We start from the raw sequence: 26,653 nt of genomic DNA on the forward strand, positions 1-26,653 counted from the left end.
TTCTCTGAGTAACATCATTTGTTTCTGACTTGCTCTCTATTTATAAGAAAAAAAATTCAGGTTTTGAGTGTCCTCTAAGCAACAGACAATCACCAAACATGACAATAATGCATTATAGGATCAGCTAAATATTATAGCAGATGAACAAATATATTTGTCAAATTTTGAAAATAACTAGGCTAAAATATAAATAAGTGCAATACACAAAGAAATATTAAATTCAAACATTCATTAGTCAACCAAAAAAAAAAATCCATGAAGATAAACATCAATGTTCTTAGATTTTTTTCCTAAGAAAGAGGTATTTCTTTCTTGTGGTAGCTCATGCCTGTAATCCCATCACTTCGGGAAGCTGAGGTGGCCAGATCACTCAAGGTCAGCAGTTTGAGACCCGCCTGGCCAATATGGCGAAACCTTGTCTTTACTGAAAATAAAAAAATTAGTCAGGCATGGTGGCACATGCTTGTAATCCCAGCTACTCAGGAGGGTCAGGCAGGAGGATCACTTGAACCCAGGAGGAGGAGGAGGGTTTTTGTTTTCTCTTTTTTAATTCATTTATAAAGTTTCAAACAGAGATTAACTGAATTACGAAATTCTGACATTATTCAGAATAAATTTCAAAATAGGAAATACCACAGAGCATACATTTTAAAGCCTATCTGTAATAAAATTAATCTATTTAAAGTTACAATTCTTCAATTTTTCTATATAAATCTTACGAATTAACTACACTTAGTTATTTCTTGTCTTCTGCTAGCTTTTGAATTTGTTTGCTCTTGGATCTCTAGTTCTTTTAATTATGATGTTAGGATGTCAATTTGAGATCTTTCCTGCTTTCTCCTGTGGGCATTTAGCACTGCAAATTTCCAAATTTCCCTCTAAACACTGCGTTAGCTGTGTCCCAGAGATTCCGATATTTTGTATCTTTGCTCTCATTGGTTTCAAAGAACTTATTTATTTCTGCCTTAATTTTGTTATTTACTCCTTAGTCATTCAGGAACAGGTTGCTCAGTTTCCATGTAGTTGTGCGGTTTTTAGTAAGTTTCTTAATCCTGAATTCTAATTTGATTGCCCTGTTGTCGGAGAGACTGTTTGCTATGATTTCAGTTCTTTTGCATTTGCTGAGGAGTGCCTTACTTGCAATTATGTTGTCAATTTTACAATAAGTCAATGTGGTGCTAAGAAGGCTGTATTTTCTGTTGATTTGGGTTGGAGAGTTCTGTAGATGTCTATTAGTTCTGCTTGGTCCAGGGCCAAGTTCAAGTACTGAATATTCTTGTTAATTTTCTGTCTTGTTGATCTAATATTGACGGGGGTGTTAAAGTCTCCCACTATTATTGTGTGGGAGTCTAAGACTCTTTGCAGATCTCTAAGAACTTGCTTTATGAATCTGGGGAAGCCGATGGAGACATCAAAATAGCAAGGGGAGAAATGCCAGATGTAGGTGATGGGGAGGAAGGCAGCAAATCACACTGCCACGTGTGTTCCTATGCAACAATTTTGCATGTTCTTCACATGTACCCCAAAACCTAAAATGCAATAAAATAAATAAATGGGAAAAAAAAAAACCTTTTGAAAAAAATCAATGAATCCAGGAGCTGGTTTTTTGAGAAGATTAATAAAACAGATAGACTATTAGCCAGACTAACAAAGAAGAGAGAAAAGAATCAAATAGATATAATTTAAAAAGGATAAAGGGGATATCACCACCGATTCCACAGAAATAAAAACTTCCATCAGAGAATACTATAAACACCTCTACGCAAATAAACTAGAAAATCTAGAAGAAATGGATAAATTCCTGGACACATGCCTTCTCTCAAGACTAAACCAGAAAGAAGTCGAATCCCTGAATAAACCAATAACAAGTTCTGAAATTGAGGCAGTAATTAATAGCCTACCAACCAAAAAAAAAACAAACCCAAGACCAGACAGATTCACAACTGAATTCTACCAGAGGTACAAGGGAGTTCATACCATTCCTTCTGAAACTATTCCAAACAATAGGAAAAGAGGGATTCCTCCCTAACTCATTTTATGAGGCCAGCATCATCCTGATACCAAAACCTGGCAGAGACACAACAACAACAACAACAAAATTTCAGGCCAATATCCCTGATGAACATCGATGTGAAAATCCTCAATAAAATACTGGCAGACGGAATCCAACAGCACATCAAAAACCTTATCCACCACGATCAAGTCGGCTTCATCTCTGGGTTGCAAGGCTGGTTCAACATATGCAAATTAATACACGTAATCCATCACATAAACAGAACCAGTGACAAAAACCACATGATTATCTCAAAAGATGCAAAAAAGGCCTTCAATAAAAATGCAACACCCCTTCATTCTACAAACTCTCAATAAACTAGGTGTTGATGGAAAGTATATTAAAATAATAAGAGCTATTTATGACAAACCCACAGCCAATATAGTGAATGGGCAAAAGCTGGAAGCATTCCTTTGAAAACTGGCACAAGAAAAGGATGCCCTCTCTCACCACTCCTATTCAACATAGTATTAGAAGTTCTGGCCAGGGCAATCAGGCAAGAGAAAGAAATAAAGTGTATTCAAATGGGAAGAATGGACATCAAATTGTCTCTGTTTGCAGATGACATGATTGTATATTTAGAAAACCCAATTGTCTCAGCCCAAAATCTCCTTAAGCTGATAAGTAACTTCTGCCGAGTATCAGAATACAAAATCAATGTGCAAAAATCACAAGCATTCCTATACACCAAAATTGGCAAAGAAAGAGCCAAAACATGAATGAACTCCCATTCACAATTGCTACAAAGAGAACAAAATACCTAGGAATACAACTTACAAGAGATATGAAGAACCTCTTTAAGGAGAACTACAAACCACTGCTCAAGGAAATAAGAGAGGACACAAACAAATGGAAAAGCATCCTGTGTTCATGGATAGGAAGAATCAGTATTGTGAAAATGGCCATACTGCCCAAGGTAATTTATAAATTCAATGCTATCGCCATCAAGCTACCATTGACTTTCTCCACAGAACTAGAAAAAACTATCTTAAATTTCATATAGAACCAAAAAGAGAGCCGAATAGCCAAGACAATCCTAAGCAAAAAGAACAAAGCTAGAGGCATCTTGCTACCTAACCTCAAACTATACTACAAGGTTACAGTAGCCAAAACAGCATGATACTGGTACCAAAACAGATACATAGACCAATGGAACAGAATAGAGGCCTCAGAAATAATGTCACACATGTACAACCATCTGATTTTTAACAAACCTCACAAAACAACAAGCAATAGGGAAAGGATTCCCTATTTAATAAATTGTGTTGGGAAAACTGGCTAGTCATATGCAGAAAACTGAAACTGGACCCCTTCCTTATACCTTATACAAAAATTAATTCAAGATAATTAAAGACTTAAGACCTAAAACCATAAAAACCCTAGAAGAAAACGTAGACAATACCATTCAGAACATAGGCATGGGCAAACCTTCATGACTAAAACAACAAAAGCAGTGGCAACAAAAGCCAAAATAAACAAATGGGATCTAAGTAAACTAAAGAGCTTCTGCACGGCAAAAGAAACTATCATCAGAGGGAACAGGCAACTTACAAAATGGGAGAAAATTTTTGCAATCTATCTGTCTGACAAAGGGCTAATCTATGAACTTAAACAAATTTACATGAAAAAGCAAACAACTCCATCAAATAGTGGGCAAAGGATATGAACAGACACCTCAAAAGAAGACATCTATGTGGCCAACAAACATATGAAGAAACAAGTTCATCATCACTGGTCATTAGAGAAATGCAAATCAAAACCACAATGAGATACCATCTCATGCCATGTCTTTTGAGTTCATGTCCTTTGCAGGGACATAAGTGTACACCTATAACAAATCTGCACATTCTGCATATGTATCCCAGAACTTAAAGTATAATTTAAAAATGAAATAAATAATTAAGAATTAACTACAAGTTTTGGTTTTTAATGGATGTATTTTCACATTTACAATTCCAGTATAAAGTTAACAGCAAGGATTTCATCATCCTTATGAGGAAAAGTAAAGTTGGCTAGACTCCTGAGTAGACAAAAATGTTACCAAATCCAATGACTCAGAAGGCAAAGCTTAATCATGTGTAGTCTGACCATGTCTAGCAATCCTATGCCAAATAAGAACTCCTACTGTTCCAGTAGTGTAGCTCGTTATAAATAACCTAAGCCAAATAAATATGTAATTTTGTTAAAGAAGGGTATGATTAATAATATTACATATGAAGAGCTATTTCCTCTAACTTGCTATTTGGTATCATGACTATGGTGAGAAATAAATCTTACTCAGTTGGAGAAAGTAAAAAGGAATAGTGTTGACATGTATCACTCACATGCTTTTATCAACCAGTTCCAGCATCAAACTCTCTCACCATTTGCGAAGTATTACTGTCAGAAAATGTAACCTAAACTGAATACATACTTTTTGGATTTCACTACCATTTACACTACAAATTTACCCGAAAAAGACAAATACATGTGACAGAAAAGAGATGTGAGCAATAAAATTTAGAACATGAGAAATTCTATAGGAGAAATGACCTGTGTCATCAATGGCAAAAGACACCAAAAGGAAGGGAAATATATAGTATATTAACATAAGAAACATTTCAAACAAACGTAAGTCATGGACCTTAGTTGGGTCTTGATTTGTAAAAACTATAAAAAAGCATTTGAGAGAAAATTAGAGATATTGAGATTTCTCAATATCAATTAGATATTGAGAAATTAGTTAATTTTTTAGCATGCTAATTTTTTTAAAAAAAGAGTCCTTATAATTTAGAGACACATACTGAAGTAATATCCCATAAAATGATATTGTGCCTACAATCTGTTTTAAAGTTAATTGAGGTAAACAGGCATCAATGGCAGAGAAAAATAAACATTATAAATTAAAACAAAAACTGGCCACAGTATTCGGTGATGAATACTGAAACTGAATTTTTTGTATATATTTAAAATCCCTATAATTATTATTTTCCATGTATTCATTCACTTACTTATTGAGTCAACACATATTTTCCAAGTCCCTCTTTCAGTTACTCATTGTTGCATACAAAACACAAAATTCAATGTTAAAAATATAAAACTCTTTTTCATATGGTTCTGCAATAGGGGCTCAGCTGAATAGTTCTTGTTTTTATTTTTTTTTAATTTTATTTTAGATTCAGAAGATACAGGTACATATTTGTTACATGGGTATATTGCATACTGGTGGGGATTTGGCTTCTAGTATATCCATTACCCACATAGTGAACACTGTACCCAACAGGTCATTTTTCAACCCTTTTCAACCCTCTCCCAACCTCTCCCCATTTTGGAGTCTCCAGTGTCTGTTTTTTCCTTCTTTATATCCATGTGTACCTATTGTTTAGCTCCCACTTATAAATGAGAACATGTGGTATTTGGTTTTCCAAGTTAGCTCACATAGGATAATGGCCTCCAGCTCCATTCATGCTGCTGCAAAGAACATGATTTCATTCTTTTTATAGCTGTGTCGTATCTCCTCGTCTATATATATTACATTTTCTTTAGCCAGTCAACCACCGATGGACTTTTAGGTTGGTTCCATGACTTTGTTATTGTGAATAGTGTTGCAATAAACGTATAAGTAGAGGTGTCTTTTTTATAAAATGACTTCTTTCCTTTGAGTAGATACCCAGTACTGGGATGACTAAAGAGAGATTTCTCAAAACAAGAAATGTAAGTGGCCAAAAATCACATGAACAAATGCTCAACATCACTAATCATCAGAGAAGTGCAAATCAAAACCACAATGAGATACCATTTCATACCAGTCAGAATGGATATTGTTAACAGGTCAAAAAACAACGGATGTTGGCATGGATACAAAGAAAAGGGAATGCTTACATATTGTTGGTGGGAATATAAATTAGGTCAACCTCTATGGAAAATAGTATGGAAAGTTGTCAGAGAACTAAAAATACAGAATTCCTCTAAAGAGAGACTACCACTTTATGCAAAATTGCTAAACTTCTAATTAAAAAAAAGAAAATTATTCAATGTAAATCTTTTGGCAGACTGTATCATCTAAGGATAAGGAAAGATAATATATACAGAGAAGTTTTTAACCAAATGATATAATTTAAATAACTATAATTAATACCTTTTCCAATCTACCCTCCACAAGAATTTAATAAGTGGTTGTTCAAGTATACTACGCTGTATGGATGCATCACCTGTTTCTTATTCATGGAAACTTTATTATTAAGAAAACCAAATACCACATGTTCTCATTTATAAGTGGGAGCTAAACAATAGGTACACATGGATATAAAGAAGGAAAAAACAGACACTGGAGACTCCAAAATGGGGGGAGGTTAGGGGAGGGTTGAAAAGGGTTGAAAAATGACCTGTTGGGTATAGTGTTCACTATGTGGGTAATGAATATATTAGAAGCCAAATCCCCACCAGTATGCAATATACCCATATAACAAATATGCACCTGTATCTTCTGAATCTAAAATAAAATTTAAAGAAATAATAAAAACAAGAATCCAAATGAATAATAAAGTAGCATGACTGAAGAATGATGCTTCAATAACAGGCACCCACCAACCTCTTCTATCACCAATCTATAACAGCAACAGCTATCTCATTTTCTTGGTTTCAGCAAGATACCTGGCACCATGATGTTAAAAAACAAGCAAGTAGAAGTTCATCTGTAGCCAAATGTAACCTCTGCTGCCACATTCAGACTCTATTAGACAAGAGATCAATACAGTTTCCATGAATAAGAAACAGGTGATGCATCCATACAGCGTAGTAGGCTTGAACAACCACTTATCAAATGAAAATTAGAGGCAAACTATGTAATCATCTTTACATAGTTCTCCAAAATGCCTATCACTACAGTAAGATTTAATAAATATTTGTTAAATGGCTGAATATTTTGCTCTGTCTGAAAATTAAGATGAATTTCATAATTTCTCCAAAAATCAAGGAGTCAATTTATTTAGAAAGGCCAAAACATGCTATGTCCTCTTAACTAATGCACTTAAAGCTCTAGAAGGAAAAAATGCATTATGGAGTCATTTTTTTTCTTCAAATAGCTGTTGATATCTGAGTACAATATTCAGAGGTGACACAAATTTCTATTCAAAAACAAACCATGGTTTCAAAACAGAAAGTGTTTTTGCGAATATATCCTGTCACCAAATGCTAAAGCAGCATATAAAGTCCATCTAAAATCCATTGTCTTAATGAGGGCATCACAGTTAAGTAACTCAGCACTAGCCCAGTTGCCTTTTATCCATATCTTCTCCAGGCACTTTAAATACAGTTCTTAATTTTAAATTTGCAACAATAATAAAAAAAAAATTCTGCCACAGAAGTAACTGTGAGTACACTGTTCTCATTCTGCAACTAACTGACTTTATGACCGGACGTGTCTTTTATCTGTAAAGATTACTGCTTCTCAACTTTCTACTAAAGAAAAATGCTTTCTTAGTAAAAGTTAGCATAATAGAGCTGTTGACAAACTTCTGCAAAAGGTCAAACAGTAAACATTTCAGGCCTTGTAGGGCGACATACACTCTCTAACATCATTCTATTTTTTCCTTATTTTTTTTACAACCTTTTAAAAATGTAAAAAACATTTGTAGTTGTCTGGCTGGCTGCACAAAAACAGCCATGGGCGAGAATTGGCCTAAGGGTCACAAGTTGGCTACTATGGTTGGACATATGAATCTGAAGACAAACTAGTTGGGTTTAAATCCCAGCTCCACTATTTCTTATTTGTTTTGATTTGGTTTGTTACTTAAACCCTGTGTCTCATCTGTAGTATGTCTATAATAATAGCATCTACCTGATAGGATTTCTGTAAGAGTAAAATGAATTAGTATATATAAAGCAGTCAACACAAACTCCTACATATCTGTTAGACAGTATCTCACATATATTCAAAGGATGCATAGGCAAGATATATTGTAGCTGATGTGCAAATCTTATAAGTCCCATCACTTTCTCTAGCAGAGATTCTATCCAGATTGTTTTTAAAAACTGTAGGAAAACAATCATAAAACTGTGTATTCAAATAATTTAGCAAATAATTCTAGATATGCCTTCTCAAATCTTTACATTCCTCTCCATCTCCCAGCAAGCTATAATAGCTCTAACTCAAGTTACAAACATTACTAGCTCAGGCTTCTGCAAATGCCTCTTAAGTCAACTTTGTCCACTCTAAACCTTTCTATACAAAGCAGCCAGAGTGATCATGTCAAAACACATAGATATCTGATCATGTCACCTCATTGGTATACACCCTCTTAAGATAGCAGAGAAACTCCATTACCACCACGTGGTCCTAAGTTCTTTCTCTCCTCTCTAATCTCATCCACTTTCTCTCTCCGCTTTGCTCTCTCTTCTCCAACCACACTGCCGGTTTTTTTATTTTCCAATAACGCCTGCTCCCTCCCACTCAAAGAGAATAGCATTTTCAAGACTATTATCTAATATTCCTCCATGACATCTTGATGTGGCCACTGCACAGGTAAACTTGAGATTCTTACACATATGCTGTTTCCTCAGGGAAACCCTTCCTGACCTACCAGAATGGGTCAGTACCCATAATATGTTTTCACTGCACTTTCTACCTTTCAGAGCACTTACCACAAGTTGTAATTATATATTAATTTGCATAATCAAATTATGTGAGAGTAAAGTCTCTCTCTCTCCAATGAGACTATGAGTTACAAAAAAGCAAAGAACATTCTTTGGCTCACAATTAGACCTCCAGAGCTTACCACAATATTAAGCACACAGAAGGTTCTTAAAAAACATTTCAGAGTGAATGGACTCAAAGGCAATTGACATCATATGTCTTGCATGTATGTGTGCATAAAATAATTTACTTTGACAAAATCCCTATGTAGTTAGCATAATAATCTCAAATTCACAGATGAAGAAGGTAAAGTTCCAGCAATCAACTTACCCAAAGTCACCTAACAAATTACTAGAAGGCCAGAAGTAGAACTTCAGTTATTTCTCAATTTCAAGGGGCCTTCCATGGTGACAACAGGTTAAGGACTGAAGCAATCTTTGAGTTTTATTATGTTCAGAAAAGAGATAGCAACTTAAGAATTCTATCCTTAGAAAGGTCTGCCTGTAAGGTTGGTCCTTGGCAGGCATCTGAAAAGTTGGATACCATATGGTTTCCAGATGGTTTTCCAACAGGAAGGGTTCCCATCATTGCTAGGTAAGATAGCTCACTGTGGCTAAATTATACAAACAATGTGGTTTATGTTGAACACCTGCCTTCCTTTGGGTGTTTGAAATTTTGGTAGAGGCTGCCTATGTGACCATTCCCCAAAAAGGCTATGGGCACTGAGTCTCTAATGAGCTTCCATGATAGGTAACATTTCACAGGTCACAACCACTTAGTTGCTTAGAGAATTAAGTACATCCTGTGTGACTTTACTGGAAAAGAACCATTAGAAGCTTATTCCTGGTTTTCCTGGATCTCACTCATGTGCTTTTTCTCATTGCTGATTTTTCTTTGTATACTTTCACTGTAATAAGTCATAGACATGAGTGCAATCATATGCTGAATCCTATAAGTCCTGGTGAATGACTGAACCCACAGGTGGTCTTAGGGATGTCCAACATATTATCCTTCTCGCTACAGCCAGGAAGTCTTATCTGAAAGAGGCATTATGTGGATAATACATTATGCTGTGTTGTATACTCACAAGTCAAGCTACAGAGATACAAAAATGGTTCCAAATGGACTCCAGAAATGAAATATTTGCTATATAAAGCAATCATGACCTGCTCTTCCACTGACTACATTTCCTTTCATGTGAATTATGACCTCAGGGTCAGTCTAGCAAAGCCCACTTCTTTCCTGAAGGAGGAAACCATAATCTAAAGAGAAAACAAGACTTGTCCAGGATCCTGCAGGTAAGCAGTAACCAATCTAAGACAGAAGTTGGGACTCACAATTACTAAAAAACTTGGTTTTCTTTGGGATACTGGGGCATGTGGACCACCTGAGGTCAGGAGTTCCAATCCAGACTGACCAACATGGTGAAACGCCATCTCTAATAAAAATACAAAATTAGCTGGGCATGGTGGTAAGCGCCTGTAATCCCAGCTACTCAGGAGGCTGAGGCAGGAGAATCGCTTAAACCCAGGAGGCGAAAGGTGCAGTGAGCCGAGGTCGCACCATTGCCCTCCAGCCTGGACGACAGAGAGAGACTCTGTCTCAAAAAACAAAAACAAATAACAAAAAACTTGGTTTTCCTAGGCCTCATTGCATAATTTTGTTGCTTTGTTAAGTACTGAGTCACCAAAAACTAGGATAAACTGAAGCCATACAGTCTATTTTGTGGAATTGTTGAAGAGAATTAATTTTATTTTGTAGAGTTGTTGAAAGAAATTTCAAGACAAAAATTCCTCAACAGTAATTTACATCATAATTTCAACAAGAAAAAAAAAACTAAAAAGGATGTATCCTTTCTAGAGATATCCAATGATTTCCCAGCATTTTTGTTGGGAAAAAAAAAGGGAATGGAATGCTTAAAGAAAAAAATCACTTCCAACCTCTAAGGCTGCATACAGGGCATCTTCACACACACTAGCTTTCAGATGGATGCCTGGGCTTTCACAGCCCACTCTGGACAATGTACAGACAAACAACAAATTAAGAAATGTGCTGGGAAGTGGAGGGTAGTATACAGAATGACTTACCAACCCAATATGCCCAGGGCTGAGGAGAGTCCAAAAATACAGGGCTTTCTGTTTTAAAATTAGAAAAGTTCGAGGCAAACTGGAATGAGTGTGTCACCATAGCAGTATGTGCAGTGGGATGGAGAGAGCAAGTATTGCCACTTATTTACAGAAAGGCTGTAAGACAAGTGGTCCTGGATGGCAGGCATTAAGTTAAAAATAAAACATTCTAGAACCGTAAGGTCCAACACTAGATACAAAGTGAAGAAAATAGATCAAGACTTCCAGAGATTATAGATATGAAGACCAAGGTGCACTGAGACCATCCCTATCCTTTTATAAATACTTTAAGCCAAGCCATAATATATCTTTATAATTGTTTTTCAAGTAAAAATTTTATACATGCCAATATTAAGAACTTTTTGTTATGTTTCCTGGTTGTCCTTTTGGGTACCCATGTTTTCCAGTGATACATGCATGTGTGTTTTTGCCTGTTAGGTAACCTAATAGTGAATGGAAGACAAATTTCAAGACAGAACTCAAGGAAATGTTATCATCAAGAATTTCTAGTAGCTAGCTACTTTCACAATGCTATAAAACCTTAAAGATGCTTAAAAACAGAGAGATTATATTGCAGAAAACATCAAAATCAGTATCTTTGTGGTCAATAAAACTTTAATAAATATTAGGCAAGGATTCAAATTTTAAAATAAAGGGCTCCATTTTCCTAGTATAAGGTGTAATTTTTAATATAAAATATTGTGGGATTCTCTACAACTATATAATAACTGATCATGAAAATTATGAGAAAGCCTTGAAATAAATACAGTGACATTTAAATACATTTACATTCTCATAATCTCAACAGTATCCACATATTTTAGAAAGTCATTAACACATAAGCATGACATAATTTTTCCAATCTGTACCAAAAAACCACTTTACATAGAACTGCTTGCAATAACTCCTTTCAGTAAATCGCACAGGCCCTCATCACCCCTGTACCTCTACTTCTGCCTCTCAACAATTGTTCATGACCTAAATGTTAATAACTCAACCTAAACATGATAAGCAATTTTAAAAGTGGGGAGCTGCTCCTTTCCATGTATGTGAATCCATTCCCAGAAACACAGAGATTAAATTAAAAGACTGGATTTCAGCCAAGGACTATGCACTGAGTTTCAGCAAATTCTTTCCAGAGTTCAGAAGGGAAAAGTAAAATTCAAACAACATAGAATGATCACACATGGTGGGGAGGAGGTTCGATCAGCACCTCTTCAAAAAATTGGGGGAAAAAAGTGTGCTATGGGCCTTTCTTGAATACAAACCCAAAAGTAAGCAAATGTGAGATGGCTGAACAAACCAAACAAACAAAAACAAAAGCTATCTTAACAAGAGAGGTGATGATTACCCTGTAATCATCTTAGAGCCCATGTGTGGAAAATTTTAAGAGCTTGGAATGCTAAATTAAGGAGAATTTTGACAAATACGGAGTTTAGTAGGCGAGAGCTCTAGCAATCATATCATTATTGAATAGTTGAGAGATTGATAATTTTTCTGTATGAAAAAAAGAAAGCTTCACTACCTCCCCAGCAACTCATCACATCTGAAGAGAAAACATTAGATTTTCTCTCTATGATTTTAGTGGAAAGAACTGGCTGGGGTGAAAATAGAGAATGGAATTAATTGAGAAGTGCAGATTATATATCAATACAAAGTACAATAAACAACATCCAAAATGGATAGTTTATCTTGGAAAAGCAGTATGTTTCCTATCTTTATAAAAATTAAAACAAAGAGTATAGGACCATTTTCCAGAATTTATGACTTAGAAAACACATTTGATCCCTTCATATGTTATAAAAATGTATATACTAGATATAATTTTATGTCAAAGGAAATGGATCTGTCCCTTGACAAACAGAGCAGACTTTAATCTGTTGAATTCCAAGGGTTCAAAGGTTTCAGCAACCTCCACAAACGGATGAGAAACCTCCTTTGAGTGGGATGGCGTAACCCATCTGCTGGCCAAATGCTTTATTAGAGAATATGAACTGCCTGCCAGAAATCTGGTACCAAGGTTATGTAGCTTGCTGAAACACATATCATCTGTTACTATTTCATATTTTACACAGACACTAAAAATATTCCCAATGCATATATGAAAAGGGGATCAATAGTAAAGTTAGGAATCAGGACACACCAGCACAGGCCAAAGTAAAATATTCCTGCCAATTCGGGTATGAATAAGTAGAGTTGCCCTGGAACAGAAAGCTTGAGTTAGGCTTATGCTTAAGCAAGCCATGCTCTAAGAGAAAGTTGTAAGGGTGAAGTGCCTGAATCAAGATAACATTTTACTCTTCATAATGGAAAAAAAAAAATCCTTTTTGTACAAGTCTGCTGAACCTAAAGAAATGAATATAAATGAATCAGTACACAAAATTAAAATCAGACCTCGTAAAGTACGGTGGGACTGAAATGGGAGCAAAAAAGGAGAGAAGTCATAACTTTCATTTACCATATTCGATTACAGTGACACATTTCTTACTTCACTCCACATTGCCATGAACACATTATAATACTATTTTTATAAAAGATATCTTCCATTGCATCTACCTTGTATAAAATGAGTACATTTAACTTGAGGAGCAGCCAATCCTCATACTGTCTTGAAAGTTTTATGGCATCAGTTTGGGCAGCTCAGAATCCTCCCCCCACAACTTGCTAGTTCTCCACATTGTTCCACAAGTTAAAGCTGCCATATAAGAGATTACTAGAAAATTGAATCTGTATATTAAATATTTTCAGTACATAAAATTAAATGATGATTTGATGAAGTCAACTACAGATATTGTCTTCTATGGAATTACCACAAGACTCCAAAAAAGTTTATTATTCACTCTGTGTTAAAAATTGTCATAAATTCTCATCTTTATGTAAGAAGATATCTTTTTTTGGTGTATATCCCAGAAAATACAAGAAACATTCTAGCACCCACTGTGACAAATTGAAGATTTAAAAAATGTATTTATATATGTGACTGATCTTTCCTTATTTGTAATTTAACTTTGAACTATGTGAAGTAGAAAGTGATAATCTTTACCATATAACTGACTTCCCCTTAGAAAATATCAATAATACTGGTTCTGATGTATGTGTTAAGAGATATTTTAATGCATGCACAAGTGAATTCTTTATACTCTCATACATGAGCACACTCTATTCCACTCTTCATCTTTTTAAAAATTTTATATGTTTTTGAGATATTTCCAAACAGAGTATAGCCATACAGTATTCTACTGTGTGAATGAACCATAATTTAACTAACCAGCATGCTGGTAAAGATGTAAGCCACTTCCATTCTACTGCTGTACTGACAAAATAGAAATTAAAAATTGAAACGCTGCAATTGATAATGATGTTCACATGTAATTCCTTAAATGTAAGATTTTATCTCTACAATAAATCCAAGTAAACCTTCTGGGCTGAACATTTTCTCCTGATTTATCATTTATCTTTCAACTTTGTTTTGACCATATGATTTTTTTTCCCAGGCAGAATTTTTATTTTTCTATGACTTTTTAAATCAACCATTAAGTTTTACGTCTTCTGGGTTTTGTTTCTCGTACTTCAGAAATCCCTTCTACAGAATGTTGCAATTATAAAACTATTATTCATATTTTCTTCCAGTACTTTTATATGCTGATATCTTTTATCGTATGCTTAGTGCTGAATAAATGAAATACTGAACCTGATGAGACTTTACCAGTTCATATTACAGGTTGAGCATTACTAGCCCAGAAATCCAAAATTCAAAGTAATCTTAAACTGGCCCAAACTAGACCCTTAATCTCAGATATTCCCAGTCTGGAAACTGACCCACCATGCCAATGCATTTGTGCTTTTCAAATGTTAGCATAGACTAGACTACCCAAAGCCTTTTAAAAACATAGATAGTATGGTCACACCCCCAGAGTTTTTGATTGAGTATGCACGGGGAGGTCCTGGGGAATGAATTCTGAGTACTAGCCATCATCATGAAGAGATGTGGATGACATTCAACAGGGAACACACACACACACACACACACACACACACACACACCATCCTAGTTATGCCAAATAATAAAAGATTAGGTATTTCTGATTCTAGATAACAGCCTAATGAGGAGATTAAACAATGAAGTGCAACAATAAGTCAGAGGAGGAAGAAATCAAGACAAGTTGAGGTAATACCACAGGGGGAAGAAACAGGTGTGTCTCAAAAGACACGAGATTTTGCTAGTCAGAAATGGAGAGGGGATTTGTGTTTTCCTTATTTAAAAAGACAGGAAATAGTTAATTGCAAATTACGATTTTAAGAGGGAACAGCTGGAAGCCAAGATATAGCTGATCACAGACCACAGACGGCACAGCTAAGAGAATAATGGGTATATATGGGAAAGATGATAGTAGAGGATTTTGAATAAAGAGATGACATAATAGTTACTAAAATAATACTAATAACAATATTATAACAATGTCTACCAAATAGATACTATTAACTCATTTAATCCAAGTACTTACTACTGCTTTTCCAATATTACATCTGTGTTGCCCAAATTTAAATACATTGTAAGTGGCAGAGCCCATATTTGAACTGAGAAAGACTAGCTCCAGAGGCTGTTTGTTTGTTTGTTTGTTTTTTGAGATGGAGTTTCGCTCTTGTTTCCCAGGCTGGAGTGCAATGGCGTGATCTTGGCTCACTGCAACCTCCGCCTCCTGGGTTCAGGCAATTCCCCTGCCTCAGCCTCCTGAGTAGCTGGGATTACAGGCACGCGCCACCATGCCCAGCTAATTTTTTGTATTTTTAGTAGAGATGGGGTTTCACCATGTTGACCAGGATGGTCTTGATCTCTTGACCTCGTGATCCACCCGCCTCGGCCTCCCAAAGTGCTAGGATTACAGGCGTGAGCCACCGCGCCTGGCTGAGGCTGTGCTCTTAACTGCTATGCAATACTGCATCTCATAATCTGACTGAAGTTTAACAGAATTACTCTGGTTGCTACCACAGAAAGAGGTCAAGGACAAAATTAGGAAGTCTGTTGAAGAGTGTTTCTAACAGTATTCTAGGTTAGGGGCCATGGTGATATGGACAAGGAACGGTAGTAAAGGAGGTGAAAAGTCATCTATTTGAATATGTTTCTAAGGCAGGCTAAACAACATTGACTGACAGAATAAATGGGGTTTGTGAAAAAGAGCAGTGAAGAAGGATTCCAATTATTTCATAAAACTAATCTTAAAAGATGTCTCCTGCATAAATAAAATTTTAAGAAAATGTTTAAATTTAAAGGAGTGAAGGACTCCAAATTATTTCATAAAACTTACCTTAAAAGATGAGTTATTTTATTTATGTAACAACATAAATAAAATTTTAAGAAAATGTTTAAATTTAAAGTATCACCTCTGACTTTCTAAACAATAAGAATTCTAAACACCATATTCCCTATCTTGAAGGAACACAAACCTCTATAATTTATCTTGATACCTGCTTACCCTGGTAGCGTTATAAATGCCAACTATCAAACAACCTAAAAGTAGGATTAAGGGTTTTATTATGATGCAGGAAAAAGACAATAACGCAGCTCATCCTAAAGTGTAAAGTTTTTCTGAACATCCAGTGTTTTACTGAGATTGCCACTGGACTTAAGCAGAAATGAATATTCAGAGGATTCTCTTTTTTAAAGCACTTTGTAAAATAAAATAAAGCCAACAGTTACACATTCTTGTATAAATGCCATCACTTTAAGTCATTAGCAAGAAATTTGTTACAAGACTTAGAATATGTACACTGAAACACCAGGAGGGAAGAAATATCAGCTGCTGGCAAAAAATATTGTTGAAGAATGTCACTGTGAAAAAGCTGGTCCCTCTCTGCCTTCCTCCCCTTTCTCTTCCCCATCTGGTATATAGTCATATTCCACTAATTCCTAGCTACAACACATTAGAAATGAATGGTTCACCAACTGGTTCTTCAAGACTGCACCATAAAAACATAGCAAGGCATGAATTAGTCAGAAACAAGATGCATACTTAAAGTAGATGTTCACGAAATAGCTCTCTTTCTCAGCAGTATAAATTCACACAGGGTCAGGATGCTCCAGTGCAATGGTTCAGGTTGTATCTGAAAGAGTCAATGGTTCATTTGAGGAATTTGTGTAGCAGGAAATAAGAATCCCCTTGTTGAAAAGCTGAGCCAATACTGTATGGGGCCAGTTCTTATGAGAATTCATCAGAAGTCCAGCCTCTCAAGATGCCTGTACATTACAGAGACAAACACAGAGACATTCCCATTGCTTAATGGGTTCATGACATTACTTATCACATAACTGCTCCCCAGTGAAGCCTGATTTCACTGTGACCTAGAAGCAAGAGTAAGCATTCAGCGTTTTGCCAGCTTCAGCGACTTCTCCCCAACACTCCTCACTCATTCTTAATTCCAGAATTTCTTAAAGTAGAAGGAACTCAATAATTTCATAAGCTAGTATATAATTAAAAGCATATACAGCTCAAAGACTCTGAATCAAACTATATTATGGCTGCTTTTTCAGAAATACATAATACGCCTTAATAAAGAATAGGATAAGTTTCTGAAAATTCACAAACTACTCTCTGCAATTTTAGTCATAAAGCATTCCAGTCAATTAAACTATGGTGCCTTTGACCTTTCTCTAAACACTTTCTATTAATAATGCAAACCATTCTGTCAAATATGGTAATTAAGCAAAGAATACCAAACAAATAAAACATCTTCTTGAGGATTCATAATCACTTGCCATACTTTCCAATGAAATGGTAATTCCCCAAAACATCTAAATCTATGGAGCTGTTTATTCCTATCATAAGTGGCCCAGACAGAATGTTTTCCACATGCTGCTTCTGACCCTTAATTTCTTGGTCTCCATGTTAATGTCTGAGTGTCAACGTGCCTGCTCTATGAAAAACACAGCATAATTCTTCATTGACTGCCCCCTAATAAGTTTTATTATGGGGTTTTATTAAGTTTTATTATGTACATATTATGGGCTGAGAGTTAGAGAACTCATTTGTTCATACCATGTATTAAATTAAGTCAGTAAATGGTTTTCCTACTTTTAATCATAAGTAACACAAATAGCTGAATGTTTAGATTAATTATAGCCCAAAAAAGTACAAAGTTAACTACATTAAAATTTAAATTGCTGTATTCTATTAATGTGGATCACTAATAAAATATCTTGCAGTTTACTTGAACTGCACACATTCCCCAGATGCAGTTTACAAAATGGATCTAACACTAAGGAGGTTTTTGTTTTTATTGAAAGAAAAGTTAGAACAGGGACAGTTGGAAATTTCAGATTGAGGTGGAGAAAAAAAACCCTAACCTCGGAAGAAGTTTGTGTTCCTCAACTACAGATTTAACCCCTGACTTCACTCCACATTTGAGCCCTGAAAATACTCCTCAATGGGCTTTTATCTTTATTCTTTCAACAGATATTAGATTCACTGTATATCAGGCACTGTGCTACATGTTGAAGATACAATGATAAAGTAATTGCTATAATTGAAGAGAATGTAAACCTAATATATCCCCAAATCCTAGTTGATACTTAGTAGGCACTCAAATATTTTTGGAAGGAAGAAAGGAAGGCACTCAATAAACAGTTTTGGAAATATCAATCCCTGTGTTCATGGGTCTTAAAATACAGTTGTGATAGAAGATAGTAAGCAAATAAGGCCACAAACAATTTAAAGTGGAAACTGCAGTAAATACTAAGAAAAAATTCAAAAACAAGAGGGAGATGAAAGGTTTTAACAAAATTGTGAGAAATTCACACTAAAAACTGAGGAAAAATGAGTTCACCAGGTGAAGAAATGTGTGTGTGACAGGGAAATGGAATTCAATATTTTCCATTTCTATTACCAGAGAGTTAGAAAATTGGTAAAAACGTAATTTACTATATCATTAACATAATGTTCCTGTCAGAAAATAATTACTAAATTACAATTTTCAAAAAGATGAAGTTATTTATCCCTTGCAAGTATCTCTAAGTAAACTACAGATAAAGCTATTATCTATTGATATTTAATGTACTTTATTAGAAGGAACTAATTTTTTTCTATTCAGGTTTCTGTCATCAAGAAAAATATTACCTAAATCAATATGAATGCAGTGTTTTCTTTTTTAATAGAAATTTACGTAATCCAGCAAGTCTTCAGTTAGCAAAACAGATCAGTGCCAAATTCACCATCCAGCTGTATGAATCTAGCACTCCTAGTACTTCTCTCTACTGTTTTTTCCATCTCCGCCTATTTATTCTCAGTCTCTTTTGTCAGTTTTTGTTTCTTTACCTATTTCTAAAAACTAAGGGTAGTACCTATAAAACTCACTAGGGATCTTTTTCCAGCAACATGGTAGGTGTACTTTTATGTAAAAGGTCAATAAAGACACTATAAATCTGAAACCTTTCATATTATAAGATTAATTGCCCACTGATCTAAATGGAAAGTGGAGGCAGAGTAGGGTCTGTTTCAGGCATATAAATCTCCAGTTCTTGCCCTTAAACAAAGTTTAAGCACAAAAAAATCCCAGTGTTTGCCTTTAAACATAATTTATGTATAATAAATAACAAACAATAAAAGCTACATTCAAAATAAAACTTATAATATACTGCCTAAGGTTATAAGAAAGGGGCATTGTCAGCACATTCCAATCTCTTGTCAAACCAAATATACTTGATGCCTTGGTACAAACCAAAGCTGACTCAGGGACTCTCTGCAGCAGCACTGATCATGTAGCCAGAGTCATGTAGCCAGATTTCCCCTGCCGTTTGTTCTCATCTTCCATGCTTTGGTTATACCACAATTTCTGTCAACTGTAAAAGCTGCTTTGAATAGCTCTGCTATTTTTCAGTGCTATAGGCTAACATTTTGAAGAATGCTTTTTCCCAAACTCATGGCTCAATGAATCACAGCAGCTATTTTGGCCTGCTTCCTAGAGTTTAACAGTCTGACTGCCCTTGCAAAAATTTTTTTAGGGTCCTGCTTTTCACCACTAGCATTCTACTGAATAAACATTTGGATAACATTATAGACACAAAGAAGACCACAAATTTTAATAATAGTACTTATTAAAATAAGGGTAAAACACTCACAAGAGTCCCTCAAAGATGTTCCAATCTATGTAAACATGAGTGAGAATATTAAAAAACGGCAGGTATATACCCAGTTGATGTAGTACTTAGACAAATTAAAACTTATAAGATGAAAAATTTTATGAATAAAACTTGGAGTCATTTTTAACTCCTGTTTTCTTCTCACATTTCCCACCTAGATTGACCACAAATCTGTCAGCATTACAGGATCCAGCCTTTCCTAACCAACTTTTCTGTGACTAGTCCAAATCTGGACACCATCCTCTTCTCTCTAGACTACTGAAATCATCTCTTAGAGAATCTCCCTGGCCTTTGTCAATCTCTTCTTTCTACTGGCCAGAATTATATAGCTACAACTCTATCATTCGGGGCCACAATATACATAGTTCAGCAACTGTACTATATAGAGGCACCCTTTAGAGGGGCTATAAGGGAAAATGAGGCAGAAATCAGCCTATGTTACATTCACCATCCATAAATCCAGATAATATAACCTATTTTACCTCATACACATATCTTTCATTTCTCCTCAAAAATTTTTATTAAGGGTTTACATCTTGTTCTCAATAAAATCCAACCTCCTAACCCTAGTCTAAACTCCAAGTACCTAAAAGATCTGGTCTTGACTGCCAAGCTGATCTCTTCCATCACTATTCCCTCCTTGTCCCTACTGCAGGCACACTGTGTTCCTGGCTGCTCAGTTAAGAGTATGTACACTGTCTGTAACCCTCCTCTCTCAGAAAGTCTCCACCCTTCATGTCTATGCTCAAATGTAACCAAAGATAAAAAAAACTTTCCTGAAACAGTACCTAAAATGATATTCTCCAACCTAATCCCTCTAATCTCATTTTATTTTTCTCTTTAAGATTTATACCTCCCAATACATTTGTTTACTGTCCTTTCCACTCCACAAGAATGTACACACTACTGATGTGAATATGCAACTCACAGAAGAAACCAAAATAGCAAAAAATACTTTAGCAAGTAAACAAATTACTACAAATTTAAGAAACAAAGGAGGATAAAGAGAATCAGACACTATTTTCCCCTAAAACCTAGAAGGAAGTATTTTGAAAAGTAATGCTGCCAAGATTTTCATACCATTTTAGATATTGCTGGTGGAAATGAAAATCCATAAAATCTCTGGAAATCAACACCACAAAATGTAACAAGAGATAAAAAGAGTACATATCTTTTGATTTAAATATTTTGTTTCTTGAACTTTTACCTATAAAAATAGGTAAAATTGGAAACCAAAACTTATTTTAATAATATCCCTACAATATTATTTCTATTTGTGTCAAATGGAAATATATATCAAATAATATACATATCAAATATAAAATATAAATAATATATATATCAAATAATAAAATATATATCGAATAAGGTAATGGTTATAAAAATTATGGTATAATCCCATGACAGATATTAAAACATTACTTAAAATTCATGGCTTGAAGAGTATTCGATGCCACGGGAAATGCTTACAATATACTATTTTTTAAATCAGACAAATACAAAATTTTGTCTTTATGCTTATCGATATGTGCACATATCTTGATTTTATAAAGAAAATATAGGAAAATATACAAACAGAAAAAAATGAATACTATCACAGTGTTTTACATTGTTTACTAATTGATAGTGTGTTCATGGACAAATTTAAATTTATTTTTAACTGTCTTTGTTTTTAGCTACAAGCATTTATTGTCATTGTAACCAGAAATACAATTCTAAATGATGTCATGCCATCTTCATTAGATCTACTATAACCTATTACTTACTGATATCTACCAGTGCTTCTACATTTCTTATAGGAGTTCTGTCATTTCTTACTAGAGCTTTCAGAATAATTTAGATGAAAAACATCATTTAAAGGGCTAAACTGACTACATCCTAGGCATATCATCAAAATAAATCCAGATTCCCCAAATATTTATTTTTATCTTCATCAAAATGAAAGCAAATGTTTTCAGCTGTATCATTTTAAACACACACATACATAACCAAAAACTAAAACTGCTATGGTGGCATGATAAACCTAGATGGGCATGTATTAAACTACTCTGTCCATTCCCAATCTAGTTTTGTCTGTGTGTTAATTTGAACACTAAAGTACATCTACTGCCACCTGAAATTGTCACAATGAGAAAAACAAATGAAATTTTAAAATAAATACCATGTGTAGTTAGGGTGTCCCAACTCCAAATAAGGTGAGGAAGATCAGCATTCTAATCTGAATGCAAGCTACTCCTCTGTAGATTTGTTCAGCAGGAGTTTCAGCCATAAGCTTACCTACAGTTACCACTACAAGCAAACAAACTACGAAAGTAAAAAAACAATCACATAAAAACCAAACTTTCAAATAAAAGTTGTGAAACATAAATTTACAATTAGAAAGTAGTTATAGTTGTCCATAAAGTTTTCTTTTGTACTTTTGTTTTCATGAATTTTTAAAGGCTGAGTCAAATTAAATCCTTCCTTCCTTACTGTTATCTCTTGACATTCTCAAAATCCAGAAGCCATGAGTAAGCCTCACTCATGTTATCTCATAAAAGTGATGATGTTAGTCAGCTAAGAATTTACTGAAAGTTATAGGGTGGTGTATACAATAAGAGCACTAGTAAATAAGAAATTAATGAATAACTAAAGGTCAAACAGATTCATAAAATGTAATTGGAATTAAGTTGCAGAATGCTGTCTCTTGCATAAAAGTTATGATCCCCTGGCCTTAAAACAAGGATGGTAAGGGGACATAAATTTCTTTTACTTAGTTGCATCTATTTCGTAGTTTTCTTTTTTCCCATGAATTTCTAAACAATTGCTCTTCTTAAAAGCTGACAAAGTATTCAATGTGCTTAGAACTTTATAATAGAGTTCCACATTAAAAAACATGTATTTCATGTAATGCTAAGTCCTTACTTGGGTCCCTACTGTCAAAAACATCCATAAAAATTTAAAATAATGTAATGCTTTACAAAGCATCAAGAGGAACAATCACTGAAGAAAGTAATGAGAAAATCAAATATTAAAGGTACATTTCTGCAAGTTCTTTGGAACTAAATAAATGGATGTAAATTATACCCCTCCTTTCAGTTGTATTCTTATGAGATTTGACAAACAGATGGTCCTCTCCCTATCACTTTTGGCCATTTCCATTGGTAAGCAGGGTCAGACGAATATAGTTTACCCTACACCAGTGTTCTAGGATCAGTCCCACACTTTGTGGGAGCTGAGGAGGAGGGTAGGTGAAGAGAAAGGGAGAGAAAGACATATTAACAGCAGCAAAGGCTGTGGTTGAATTCTGCATTGTTGGTATAGTCATTATATTCATGGGCATAAGGAATTGATGGAGACAGCTTCCTCATCTCTGGATTACATCTATGGAAGCCTATTTCTGAACTCAATACTTCCAATGGTGGGCTCCTGATTCCCAACTGAGACAGAGGTAGTAACCTCCTACTTTGGTCAGCTCTTTCCGCTGTTCTAGAAGTCACTACTAGAAGCTTTGCTAAAGCCTATTTTTCCAGGCTTTCCAATAATTGTATAATCTTATAATTACTTTTGTTAAATCTACTTTCGCTCAAGATATCTAAAATGGGTTTTTCTTTTGAATAGAGCCCTGACCAATACAGGGTTTCCACTTATCTTGTTAGTTGTGACTAGGGTAAGTCATGGGTTAATTGATGGGCCCCCTGTAAGGCCTATAGGCAGTGAAGCTTCCAGAGGCTGGGAGTTCTGAAGCACTGCAATTCAAGAGATACAATCTCTACCCTCTGGCAGGTTAAAATCCAGCTAAGAAGGTAAAGTTAATTCACATGAAAAGACTGAGAATAACATACTAAATACTAATTTAAATCACAGATTATATATTTGCAGCAAATACTGCAGGAGTTCAACATTGAACGGACAATAAAAATCTATTTTAAAAAACTAGAATATAAGACTTAATATATCTAGGATCAGTTTCTCAGATTGGAGAAGCAGAGTCTGTAATGAGGAAAAGTGTTCAAATAGATTTTCAAGGAATTTTCCAGTTACAACAAAATAATTTTTTGAGAATATTGTGATAAAATGTCATAAGAAACAGCTAGCTAAATGAGCTAGATAGAGGCCTTAAAAATGACAAACAGTATTTTGACAGTCAAGGGACCTGGAAATACAATACCCTCCTCCCCAAAAAGATGGGTAAAAGCATGATAACTTGGTTGGATAGTGAAGAATCCAGTATGAATAGAGAGTGTAAATTGGGAAACAAAAATAAATACACTTGGAAATAAAGAAGGCATTGGTAGCAGGGGCAGTGAAATTAGAAGGGCATCAACAGACTGTAGCAGTTTCTCAACTTCAGCACTACTGACATTTGGGGCCAGATAATTCTTTCTTGGAATAGGGATGGGAGAGAGTGATAGGTCATACTGTGCAATGCAGGACATTTTAGCAGAGTCCCTGGACTCAACCCACAGGATGCCAGTAACACCCACTGCTCACAACTCTAGACGTTATCAAATATTCCAGGGGGGGACAAAACCCCTTTGATTAAGAGTCACTGGACTCAAGAAAGATGAGACAAGAGAAATAATTTTAGGAACAATAATAATTATCTACTTCAGTGATGTATACTTAGAGGGGGCTGAAAACACATTAGTGAAGAGGCCAGGCACCTGCTATGGTGACTAGAAGTCACCAGGAGTGCACAAGTACCCCCTATAAAGACAGGACTCCTCAGAGTCAGCCAGCTGTTGTTGCCATATAGGAAGGCAAACTCAGGTTTCCAGGCCTTCCTTTCCTTTTTTTTTCTCCAAGACAAGAAAAATTCTGATTTTTAAGTAAAATTTCCTGATTTAAAAAACATAGAACTTAATTTGAGACTTCTGAAAAACAATATGCAGGCTAGGTTTGATCCTGAGGCTACCAGAGTCCTGCAGTGTAGACTAAGGTAGTGAGAACTTGGAGGGTGTTTGGGAAGATAAATTTATGGATCTGGATCAAACAAATCAACTATAAAAACATGTATTTGAGAAAAAGGGGCAAAGGTGAACTTGGATAGGTGTTAAATAACATTAAGGAATCACTGTTGAATGCAATAACAATATTATGTTAAAAATAATCTTTACCTATGTCAGATACATAATTATTTATACAGGCAGGCAGGCACACACACACACACACACACACACACACACACACACACACACACACACTTACTTTTCACTACAAATGAAACAAACAAAAAAAGACAGACAAAATAATGAGCAAAGCAATATACCTGAATACTAAGAATAAATCAGAGGAATGAGAAAAAATGACTTCAAAGTTCTGAAGTTCAAAGTCAGAGGTCTCTAGTCTCCTTGTATAGAGAGCTCCATCTGGCTATATCAAGAAAGCAAACACTCCTCTGTACTATTTCTGCATTTGCCCTAATATTTAAAAAACATCATCCTCAAATTCTTTGTAACACACTTAATCATAATAAAAGAGGAAATAACACAACTCTCCAATAATTCAAAGCACAACAGACTTGTACTAAAATTTATCAGAAATACCAAGCAATATGAAACACCCTCATCCAATAAGAAATACATTCATTACCATATCATAAAATTACAGAATCTATATTTCTGAATCTGTGCTGATTACTGAAGTAACCAGCTGACTTCCTGAAACCAAATAAAAAACAAATACACACCCTTCTCAGTGTGTATGTTGCATCAGGGTCCATGCACACTGGACCACAGGTTGAAAATTATGGCATGCAAAGAATGGCTTTGATATTCCATTTAATACGGTTAATATGAAATGCTACAACAGCAATAAGCATAATCCAGATAAATAAATACCAAGGATGAAACTACCCAAACCATATTTCTGTTCAGGGAAGAATTCAGTGTCACATTTTACATAAGCAAAATTTCCCTTGTCAGCACTCAGCAGTGGCTTCTAGTTCAGATTTTTCTGAATAAATTGTGTAGACCCATTGAAGTCACATATTTTGGAATTTTCTACCATACTTAAAAGCAATTTCCTTTCCTCTATTTCACTTACCCTCTGCCTCCCATCACCTCTTCAAACTGAATAGGACTCTTTTTTGAAAGAATTTTCTACAAATCAAACATGCTTTGAAACTAATTTAAGTGTGGGATATTCTGAGAATCATTAAGAAAAATTCATGTCTTGCGTCAATAAAGAATTTAAATCTAGTTATAGAAAATGAGATATAACTATCAATTATAGTTATTTTTTAAGTTTGTGTATACAGTCCAAAAGTAGGCTTCTTAGTTTATCTTTTATCTCAACATGAAAAAATGTCACTTATCCATGGAGTTGCTGGTACTAGAGTTATAGAGCCATTTAATGACTTTCTATGAAGAAGAGGAGCATGGTTGTTTAGGATATTATATTAGCTGTTTAGAATGTAATACTTCATTTCTAAAAGACATGTTTATACTTGAGGAACATAAAATATCAAGTAAGTGATATTAAATAGTAAGATAAAAGTTAGTTTACCATTTTAATAAACCAGATTTTTATTTTAGCTAATATACTGTACAAAAGTAAAGCTACTGGTATTTATTTGCTTGTTCAATAAATCATGGTTAATTTCCAAAAACCAATACCCAGGATAAACACTTCTGTAATATTTGCTAATCTTATACTTGAAAAATAACTGTATAAGTAACTATATACGTTTGTAAAACTAAGTCACCCACTTTCTCTTCCAATTGTTTTGTTTAAACTGCTTCCTT

The 26,653-nt window shown here is 34.8% G+C and overlaps 1 protein-coding gene across 2 annotated transcripts in view; it reads right to left on the reverse strand.

The window, feature by feature from the left end:
- Positions 1 to 26,653, reverse strand: part of PLOD2 (procollagen-lysine,2-oxoglutarate 5-dioxygenase 2) — an 87,032-nt gene that overhangs the window by 49,922 nt on the left and 10,457 nt on the right. The gene's annotated exons all lie outside the window — the stretch shown is intronic.

This window comes from Cebus imitator, unplaced genomic scaffold (genome assembly GCF_001604975.1).
Source record: "Cebus imitator isolate Cc_AM_T3 unplaced genomic scaffold, Cebus_imitator-1.0 Scaffold30, whole genome shotgun sequence".
NCBI lineage: Eukaryota > Metazoa > Chordata > Mammalia > Primates > Cebidae > Cebus > Cebus imitator.